The sequence below is a fragment of the Haliotis asinina genome, chromosome 14 (assembly GCF_037392515.1).
Source record: "Haliotis asinina isolate JCU_RB_2024 chromosome 14, JCU_Hal_asi_v2, whole genome shotgun sequence".
Taxonomy (NCBI): Eukaryota; Metazoa; Mollusca; class Gastropoda; order Lepetellida; family Haliotidae; genus Haliotis; species Haliotis asinina.
The window spans coordinates 32,920,113-32,932,326 of NC_090293.1; positions in this window are offsets into that span (position 1 = coordinate 32,920,113).

Below are 12,214 nucleotides of genomic sequence, written 5' to 3' on the forward strand. Positions count from 1 at the left end.
TTAGAATGTGGAATGAATTTCCAGTTGAAGTTAGAAAAAGCGTGTCACTGAATTCCTTTAAATCAAATATTGTTGTAACACAAAACACAGCTCCCCAGTACTTTGATTTTGGACTGAGAATCACTAATAACACACTTACAAAACTACGTTACATGTGTAGGCAACTGAATCATGATCTAATCCGTGCTGGTATAACAGATAATCCAAAATGTTCTTGTGGATATGTTTGTGAACATTCTTATCATTACCTTTTTGACTGTCAACTATATACTCAATAGAGATCTACCTTGACAGCTAATTTACGCCGTGTTACCAGTGTTACTATAAACTCTGAGTTACTGCTACTTGGCAATGCAGATCTGACTGATCGTACCAATCAAAACATATTTGAAATTGTTCCAACATATATTTGTCAATCAAAAAGATTTTCTTAATTATTGCAATTGCCCCAATCTTTCTCATCTTTCTGTTCTTGTCTGTCCGTCTTGTATAATGAATGAAAATAATATTATGTAAATACTACGGAGAAGGTGTTCTAAGTTGTATAACTTGTACCCAATCCTTTTCTGACGATTAAAATATGTTTGAAACAAAACGGAAAACAAGGTTGCTGAAACACAACAGCACCATGTTTGATTAAAATGAAACAGTTTGGTACCGTTTGGTGCAAGTCAAATGCTAATGCATCAAATTTCGAAACGTCCTTCACATGTCTACTACAAAATGTTTGGAGGTTTACCGATGACTTAACATCAGTCGTATGCCGCTCTTTGAAATCTTGGTAAAAAGAGCATACTCGTTTGTATTTCAAACATTGTGAAATGTAAATGCTAAAGGCTGGAGCTGTGTAAAAATTCCTCGACCTGTAAAAATAGTATAGAAATCTTGTCACATCAAAACAAACGTGTGGCTGTTATAAGACTTGATTTAAATGAATTCCATTTGGCATGAGAAGATGCATGTGGTTTATAAAGTTCCATTTATAACAGGACGCCAAAGCTGAAGCGACGATTAAAAAAAGCAAAAGACTATACTGCGAAGTGTATTGATATGCTTTATGTCTGCCTTGTGCACATATAGAAACGACACAACAATTGCAGCATTGAAAAAGAAAGTCGTGAAAACATTTCAAAGAAATTCCATATTATGATTTGAGCAGATGATAGAGGAGCTGATAGCAAAGAATATCAAAGTCTCTTGGCGCATCAAAACCAATCTCAAGCCGCATGAAGCTTCTATCAAAACACTCCTTTTCTTGTTCGTTCTGATAGTTCCTAACAAACTGTGATTTAGTGATGTTCAGTATTTCTCATGCACCATCTGACTTTGATGTTTATAAAATCGTGTTCCACAGAGTGTGATAATAGCATGAGAATTTTCTTTGAAGACACATCTCCTTAAAATTAATATTGATTGAAATTTGTCTGAGAGGATATCCATCGCCTTGGTAGATATCAGTTTTGCGTTATTAAAATGACTCATTGCAAAACTCATCCTGTTGCATTCCATTTGATGTTATATAATATCATAGTTTCATATTTAGATCATGGTCAGCGACTTTGTTGTTGGAAAACACTGTTTCTGAATTCTGTCTAACTTGTAAAATAAACCAGAGAAAGAAGAAACAGTTCAGACTGTAAATATATGTTTGCATGTTCTTCATGTAGTCGTGTTACATAAATATTGTGTATCAGATTGACGGTGTCTTCCCGTCCTCGGCATGAGAGAGATAGTATTGGCATAGACACATGCTATGAAATCAATACCAGTTGTGTAAGTCGCGTGTGGGGAACGCTGCTCGTTTGTCTTAAAAATAAAGCGAGACTGTTGCATATTCAATCAAGTACTCCTTGCTGACTTTATGCATTCATTATTGGATGATTTGTTCCAGTGCTGTTCCAAACACATATAGCTACACTAGTATGACTCTGGTGGAGTCTGTTTGATATATACAGTCTGTTATATCTTTCATATCGTGATGCCTTGTATAACATTCATGAAGGGCGATGGGGTAGACTTGTGGTTAAATCGTTCGCTGTTTCGCCGAAGACCTGGTTTGATTCTTCACATGGTTATAATGCGTGAAGCTCATTTCTGGTCCCCCACGTATCGATCTGCACCATTGGGAACCGATGACGTGTCAGCCAAGTCAGCGAGCCTGACCACCCGATTCCGTTAGTCGTCTCTAACGACCAGCAGGGGTTACTGAAGGACAATGTCCTAATCCGGACCTTAAAGGGTATTATCATGTACAGCTTTACGTGATATTGCGAAATGTGCTATTAACCTTCATTGCAATGCGAACACGCACACACTACCTTTGAAACTGCATCTATACCATTAAACATTGTTTAACTAAAAATAGCAAACGTGGAAGGAGAGATTATATATGCGGTAGAATATCCTGCTAATACTTATACAGTCCGCATCTTGTAGCATTACCCCTTTTGGAGCAGGGGTTACTTTCTCTACAAATACGTACTAAAACAATTTAGAACGCATGTATCTAGAGGTAATCAATAACGTTAACATGAAACTCTTGACCAAGAAAAAACATGAACAACTTTTTGTTGAGGTACAATAACTGTACATAGTAAAACTTATCCCTTAGTATAAGCTCTTATGTCTTAAATACAGTGAAGTGAAGAGAAATTTGCTATTAACGGTAAGCAATGCCATATATTTGAAATGCAGAATAGAAGCCTGTTGGGCAAAAGTTATGTAAAGCAAGGTAAACATCTATTTCAAATCTAAACTAAATGTTAATAAAAACAAACAAACAAACAAAAAATAATACGTTAATGGCTTTTCTAGTTCTTAATGTTCTTAATGAAAACTTTAATAATCTTACAGCTTAGGGCAAGTAATAACAATGCTATTCCATCTGTATAAATATCGATTTCTATAATGAAAATATGTTTTAGTTACTTTGTTTTTCATCCAGAGATAGCAAATACATTTTGAAGAGAAATAATGAGATGTTTTATTGATCTTAAGCAGATATGATCCACATCCTAAACTGTAGGTAGCACAACATATTGAATTTTGATAAAAACGAAAACTAACGGTAGACAATGTACATCTAACATTTATCTAAACTAAATTAGACATGCAACACAAATGGATAAGGAAAATTAGAGTTTGTACTTCGGAGAGACAACATCTGGAGAGATCCCCTTATACAGTTTGTACACAGCCCACCGACGTAAAAATCAGGTATTTAAATGCAAGAAGCCACGATAAGCTACGAGTTAAAACAGACATTAAACACCGTGTGTGTATATATACATATATATACTGTATTTAATGTCTCCCCTCACCCTCTCTCTATGTATATCTACATCTATATCTATATCTATATCTATATCTATATCTATATCTATCTACATATATATGTTTACAAGCAATCCCAAGCCACCGGCCATTAGCATCTAAACCGTATATAATATTGTGTGTGGCTGTCGACAGATGTTAAGCTAAATTTTTTTTTATTATTATTGATCTGGAACAAAACATCTAAGCAGTATGTTGATTGGCTCTGTTAGTTCTTTCTCGTCAAGTTCAAGTCTTATTAAGGAAATGTGAAAGGTTACTGTCATAGTGTATCATCGGTGTCCTACCGAGTGTGTATGTATGAAAATGACCTACATGTCTCCGTTAATGTCAGTCAATTAAAACAGATGTCACGTCGGCATAATTTCATACTGTGATTTTTATGTTGTGTTGTGTTATGTCATGTTATGCTATAGCGGCCTCACGGCACACATCCGTTCTTATTCTTCAGACGCAGACACGGCGCTGTTATAATATGTTACAACAGCTCTTTCATAGTTGTAATCAAGGAGAGTATACACTGTGTCAAAATGAAAGGACCACCTTGGAGCACAGCTACATAAACTGAAGCAGAAGTCTCCAGATGATCCTAAATCAGTTGGTGATTTCTTTCTAGTCCCTCTGGTTCTTTTCGATACATCGTCGGCTTTCTTAGCGGTTCCATATTTTATTTTTGTAACTTTGAACAACAAACATATACATTCGTGTATGTATTCAAAACAATGGCATAATTTAAAGAACACGACTCCACAACTTTCCAGCAATATCACAACAGAATCCGGAGCCACTAGAAAAGGGCTTCACACATTGTGTCCATATGGAAAATTGAACCCGGGTCTTCAGCGTGACGAGATGGCGCTCAACCATTAGACTACCGACTTAGAAAGTTTAGCCATAGAAATCAGTTACATATAAAACATAGTCGCGCCTTGTTAACTTTTCTTCGAAATTTAGTACCGAGTAATTCCAGATCACAATAAACATGTCACTAAAAAGCAAACAATAACCTGTGTATTTTAGCACTGCAAATCTTTCGATCAGACTTGCTTTGCTTTATCAAAATTTTGTTGAATGTTACTGATTAGTGAAATATTCGAAAATACCATTTTCGTACAAAATTTATTTAAACAAAATTAAAAAGAAATGTATAGTTTGTGTACTAACACTTCTCAAACATACTATACTCACTATATCATTGTGAAAATGGACAAAAACGAAAGAATTCTCAATGCCATTTACGCAGAGCATTATTTGCCAGATGACTGATTCTGGTACCCTTTTTTACCATACGGAGGTCAAATCCTACCGGAGAACAAGGTAATGAATAAGACACAACAAAGGTCTCGACTAAATTTAATTAACTTCATTGAAAAACGACTACAATTACATGCCATGTGATCTACTGTATAGTTACTAATGGCCAATAACCAGGGATTATTTTGGTAAGGTATTTACTTGAGACTATAAATACGTTCTTCATTGTGTGTGTTTTTACACATAACATTTCGTGATTTCTTGCCGTTATTTCTTTATTTCATGAGATAAAGTAGAATTTTAGCAATTTTCATACAACACTAAATTAAAATCCAAAACAGAATGGCATATATTCCTTTGGTGTTATCAAGCCAGTAGTAACCAGTGTGACAAACACTGTCAGATAAGTCAAAATTAGCCTCAGGCAACGTTTTCTTTTGGAATGCATACAGAATTATAAACAGATGTATTATATTCAATAAATTGTGAATATGGAAAGAAATGGAACCTATCCTAATGTTCACTTTCACTTCTTCAGGACGTAGAGGCATTTAAGATGTATGATTCCATGATTCCATTCCATTGTTTATTGTGCTAATCAAAATGATGTCTCGGTAAAATAGTCTCCCAAATTCAGATGACTGCCGGTGGCAGGATAACAGGTGAGACAGATTTTCAAAGGTGATTTCTTATTTTGATTGCAATCATATTAATGTCGTTGCCTTACTTGTTACAAACAAAAAGATGATAAAAGATGAATATTCCGATTTCCGGGTATATAATAAGTCAAATCAAGCAGCACTACGACATTTCAAAATATCATTTTTTTATATTAGTTTCTGGTGAAAACGATATTACTGTTAAATTCGGGTCATCTTTACATACTGTGGTGGACAATTGATTTTTGTAATTTTATCTCTCTGACTGTTCATTGTAAAAGTCCCTGTATTTTATGCATCTCATATATGTCAAATGGTGTGTGTATGTACTGTTGTAAATGACAAACAGAACTGTAAATTTGTTGCATGAAAAATAGATACCTGAAAAGTATATGAACGGGCAAATGTAGAACATGGTATCTATTGCATTATGCAACGAAATATTGTTGTTGTCACGTTTTATTGAAAATACATGATTGGTTGCTTCGAAACAAGGAAGCATAAGTTTCACTGAAGCGCCACACATTGAAACAAAATCATTTGGTCTTCGTCTTTTTGTATCATAAAGTACGAAAAATGTCGTTGTTAATGACGTTTAATGAATTCCGTTTGGCGACAAAGAACGACTATGGTTTATGGAAATGTATTTGTAACAGGATTGTGATTAAGGAGCGTCGACATGACAGAAAAAGAGAAACCACATTACTGCAGATAACAACGGCATGTTCTGTCTCTGCCCTGTGCACCTATTGAAACACCACATCATTGCAGAAAAGGATATACCGTATTCGGGGTATGAAACTCCCCGACATTTCAGCAAGACCATAGGGCTGGTTAGACATTAAACTTTCCAGCTCTGACCTGACCACTTACCTTACCTTCCCACAGGAAAATTCTAATATACAGCCTAAATGTTGCCGCCTGAATCTTCTGTCAAAACACCTTTTTTGTTGTTTCCGATAGTTTCCTAGAAAACTCTGATAGGGTAATTTCTGTGTTTCTTTGATGTGCTTTTAATCTTTGTCCAAACATGAGTAGCACGAGGATTCCATTTGAAGACAGAGCTCCTTCAACCATTATTGATGGTTATTTGTCTGAGACTATAGCCATCGCAAAGACACATATCGATTTTACGTTTTATGAAATAATCAACGATAAAACGTATCCTGTTTCCTCTCATTTGATGTTATGTAATACCGTAGTTTCATATTTATATCATGGTGAGCAGCATGGCAGCTGAAAGAAACTGTTTTCGAATACTGTCTGACATGGAAGGTACTGATTTGTTTGAATGGTATTCTGGAAGTTGCTGGTACAGAGATGGCACGTGAACAACTCTATGGATGATAAACCTCTTGACTTTAGCAATTGCCACGTTTTGGTATAAGTTCTCATATCGTTTCAGGCTCAACGGGGACTGATGGGGTACACCATTTTATGTACAATTTGCAAGTACATAAGATAATGAGAAAAAATAACAAAAGTGGGAAAGTTTCGTTGTTTTTTCCACCTTTTTCTAATACAAAACTCCCTGGTGGTCCCGTTTAGTGAATGTCAGTGATTGAGTTTAGTTAATGCCGCTTTTATCAATATTCCAGCAATATCACGGCAAGGGACACCAGAAACGGGCCTCACACATTGTGGGGAATCGAACCTGGGTCTTCGACCTTAACCATTAGGCCACTCCACCACCACCACTTTCTAGTTTTATATTTGGAATTTCAATAACCATTATGTCAACCGTTATAAAGTTCTTCAGTGTTTCAGTTTTGGGATGGAAAGGTGTTCTCATCAAGCTGAAATACATGTGTTGATTCTCTGCTTTGTTGAAATCCTAATCTAATCTACTGTAAAATACTTAGTGATGCTCTGTAATCTCATCTTTGATAAGGATTTTTGAACCTATACCGATATGTCGCTCCTATTGTAATAGAAAAGTTGTCCATCCATATGTGTTTTCGTTCCCAAGTCCTTAATACCCTCGAACTATAATACTCATCTTGACGGACCCCAAGCAACTTCCCAAATACATACTTCAAACTCTCATACTACACACCTGCAGCACAGACAATCACTCACTACTTACATCCTGCTCTAGCTTGCACATCCTCACTCTAAAACTCTAGCACCTCAAACGTTAAAAATACATATATTATTCTGATATTTTTGCGTAATTTGATAGATTATTAACAATATAATATTAATATGTTATTGTGGTTTTGACAAGTGGGAGTGTCACTAGTATCGAGCTGTTTAACATTCTCTAGCTGCAGGGATGAAAAAAGGAAACAAAATCCAGAATGTGAGAATTTCATGTCCAGACAAAAGAACTAAAAATAAGTTATTGACAGTGTCTTGGACCAGGAATTACTTGTCCCAACAGTTTGAGTGAGAATCTTTTCTGAGCTTCAAGATACGTGAAGAAAGGTCTGTATACTGAGGCCAAACATTTGTGCATCTTACGATATTGTCCTTCAATTGATTTCTTTTCAACAGGAGTCCAAAGCTAACATATGGATCCCTGTTTATGTTCGCAGATCAAACACTCATTACTTGAAAAATGTAATCACTGTTTGACAGGCCACCAACGTGTTTGTAATGTTGAGAACCAATAATAACTGTGTATATAAGTTTCTTATTAACTGCATCAAACATCCAAGAATGAAAGAGGGAAATCGTCACCCGCCATCCTGTATGTTCAGGCAATTTATGTCAACAATTGGTTCCTGCAATGGAAATTAACCATGATTATCGATTATCGTGACTGGTTGATAGACAACTAGAATTCTGTCTTTGAATGGCATATAGAAGAGTTTCACATAAAGGCAAGAAATTATGGATGTCAACTTTTAGTTATTTTGATGGACATTTCAGAGTATTATTCTAACACCTTCATCGGGTGGATGAAAGGTTGGGTAATAGAGAGCTGTATATGTACACATTAATTAGAATTGTGTTCGCTCTACTGCCACGTAAAGACAGAAGCGAAATTTCTGGTGTACATCCCATAGTATAATGGGTATCAACACAAACCTACTGGTGTGATCGTGTTATTGGTCTTCTTGCGTCATATTTAGAGGGAACGAACATGACTTGTCTTTCAATCAGTTCTCATCGTGTATCAGTGGAGATGTTTCCCCTCAAAATGGTGTCCGGTATCAGTATCACTTGCAGCCGAGGCAAACATACAAGCTGGGGAAAACCTTGAAATACCTATCAAAGAGAAACCTTCGTGGTGCAACCGTTACTGCAAGCACAGGCGAGACCTGGAATTCTAAACAGACCCATTGGTCACGGTCGAGGTCATGCTTTACAACATCGTTTCTTCACAAATACTGGAAGAACAGAGCCAGAGTCATCCAAGTGCAGTTTCTGTCCAGTTCCAAAATGTTCTTAATAGTTGGCTACCCTTTTTCGTCATCTGGCTGCACTCACCCTTCTGCTATCGGAGAATTTGAAATGAGGACAACCCTTGTTGCCTAAACTAATCACACCGTATGCGACATGCAAGAAGGGTTCCTATACGGCCTGTATTTCCTTTATTTAATAGAATTCTGTAAAATCATTGTCGCATCAGTTGAAGAGTATATATATACATACACTTGTCTTTGTCACATGATCTCCGCAAAGTGTCAAGATGTCAACAGAATTACAAAACATCAAATTCCACTAAAAGAGGAGCTGTTTTGAATGGAGAATTTGTTAGTTGCAGCTTCAAGTAAGATTTTTATAATAAAACCAGAAGCCAATTAATATGTTCCTTTCGATGTATCTTTTGTGGTAAACAGTTTTGTCTAGTTTGTATGAGTACAAATGATGATTTTGTTCTTCTTTTTTAATTCATTTTATGCATTTATGTCTTTAAGTGCCATTGCCATTATATTCTCCTATATTTCAGAGGCTCGTGTAATTTTCACGAATGAAGCTGGAACATTTTTGAAAGCTTTGATCTCGATAAATTATTAATGCCATTGACTTTTCAGATTTTTGTCTTAACTTGCTTGTCGTAAACACATGTCTTGGAGCCATATAAATCGATGAGACAGTACATACATAGTTACATCCGGTCCCCTCTTTCTGAACTGTGATTCATTTGCTTCAACACACATTGGTGTATGCATCAAATGTTCAAATAAGGTACAAGTTGCAGAATGTACGTTACAAAGCGTTGAGATAAACACCAGAATGTTCAAGGATGACACGTATGTATTAGAATGTCAAGAATGAAATCAGACTGATGTATGATACAAGATGGTTATTGACGCTAACGTCTTCTATGTTATATGAGTACTGTCGCCTTTAATCTTTACATGAAAACTGATTTGGATTTTCATGAGCAATACAACTGGAATTTAAACTTTTGACCTATTTGTGACAGAATGGCGATGGTAGGATCATGTTACGATTGTGTTTTGATTGTCTATATGTCACATTGGTTTTTGGGCAAAGACCGTTAACTCAAATGTTCCAGCTATATGGCGGCGGTCTGTAAATAGTCGAGGCAGGATCAACAGCATAAGCATCATTTTTACGCACGTGACGATGACATGTGTCACCTAGTCAGCGAACCTGAACCTGATCCCTTTAGTCGCCTGTTAGTCGCCATGGGTTACTGAAAATCAATTTTAACCCAGATCTTTGTCACACAGCAGTACACAAGTAAGCCATACCTGTAGGTATGGACAGGTGGTGCGTCGGTCACACATTCTTGAAATACTGTTCAACGTGACCTGTAATCAAACCATTCAATCATTTAGGTCCCCTTCACACATGACGGCGACTGCCTGGCGTTCTAAAAATTACCAGGACGCACAAAGGTCACCAAACCTATGTTTCTGTGTCACTGCTCTGGCATCCCTTGTGCCTTCCGTGTACGACTTAAGCTGACAATTTTTGACATTTTTGTGGCGTTTCCAGCGTCCTAGGCGTCCTCTTTGCCTCCTCCTGCCTTCCCTCTGCCTCCCCTCTGCCTTCTACGTACCATCACATGGAATAACGGCTAGCGTTCAGCATTGCCTCTGCCTCCTCGCCGGCCGTTGGGCCTTCCATGTGCACTCATTGGCGTCCGCTCTGCCGTCTCTCTGCGTTCTGTTAGGCAACCGGCATACTCTAGGTATAAAGTTCCTAGCTACGACAATTTATCATTAATTTCATGCGAGCAGCAAAAGTGAAATCATATTACGAAGCATTATTCATTAAGCATGAACAATGAGCTGCGCTTCTAAAATTGTTTGCAAGGTGACCAGGGATTGTTTTTCAATCAGATAGCCATTGCTATCATAAATGGAAGGATAAATAGGCACAGAAGACGAAGACTGACAACCTTGTGGGTCAGCCAATAGTTGACGTGAGACAGACGGTTGCAATTCGGGGACTACAACCAACTAATACAAGAACTTCGTCAAGAAGATGTAGAGTGATTCCACAATTATCTGAAAATGGAACCAGCCCTTTTTGACGAACTCATCCAACGGATTGGCCCCAGAAAGCATGAATTGGCGGGAGAGTTGGTTTGAAACTTGCCCTGACCTTCAGGTTCCTTGCAACTGTGGATAAATATAATTTCACAAAGGGCCCGTTTCACAAAGCCCTCTTACCTGTCCGACCTCGTAAAGCAGGTAGCAGACCACCTCTTACATTTTTATCCCGTTTCACAAAGACCTCGTACATTTACAATATGTCGTAAACAGCCCAAAATTTAGGGCTGATCTGTCGTAAATGCTTTAGGAGGTCATAACACTAATAGTTACTGTACAAAGATGGCATCAACCATCAAGGTACTACAAGTGATGAAAACACGCTAACTGATAAGGCCTGAGAAATTTTGAGACAGTCGAACGTGCTCGACTCTCTGGATGACCTTGACATTATGTCGAGATGTAGATTTCCCAGGCATGTTATTTTCTAACTGTTCAGAACATTAGAGACCCACCATTTTTGACACAATACGAAATCATGATTCACAGCATTATTTGGTATACAGTATGATTTCAAATGTGAAAATCGGATACTATGATTATTTGATTTACAAGCTAATATGCTAACAATCACAGATATCAGTTTTTCATTATATTACCACTGATAAATCTGAAGCGCTGCCGATGAACCTAGAATAGGTCGGAATGTTCACCGCTGTGCCTTCACTGTGCGTCCTCGGCGGTAGCTCTGCCTTCCCTCTGCGTCTTGTGATCAGTCAACCATGACGGCGACCCCTCTTCGTTTGTTTAGAGCATGTTCAAAACAGCCCGCCACTGTAGTGGCGTTGTGAGCCGTTTTTGGCATCGGCTGACTCTGCCTTTTCTCTGCGTTCGTCGTGCCTCCTCTGAGCGTTCAGTGGCGTTCTGAAAATTTGTAGAACGCAGATGGAAGGCAGAGCGGTCGCTGTCCTGTGTAAAGGGGGCTTAATTATGTTCCTTGAAAGGACACACATTCTTGTGAGAATCATTGTATAATAAACAGGCACCTATGACATGCCTCAGTGCTAGATAAATCTGTGTTCTTAACGAACACGCCATCAAGCTGTGAAGAGCTGTCGAGAAGATACAACCAGGTTCTGTTGGCCTTACTGGATAAGAATGCCCATGTGGAAGGGAGAGGATTCCAAAGAGTCCGGAAACCACATAGCAATTCATCCCATAGGTTCGGGAGGCCAAAGCTGAATGACGTATTGCAGAAAGGAGATGGAGGCCAAAGCTGAATGACATGCCTTGCAGTAATCTGTCAGATCTAGTGTGTGTCTTCCAGAGGCACTGGGCTGATGTGTTTCAGCGTTTGAATCAAATTTGGTGCTGGTGGATTTCACCACCTTTGTCTCTCGCAGATTTTTAGAATATTTCATTTTACTCAAACTCCACTAATATTGAATCAGTTGCTTCATTGTAATGACACTTGTTAATGTAATGAAACTACTTGTGAAAATCTAATTGAAAATTTGAAGATGAAATGATTCGATACCAGTTGTCTTTGTG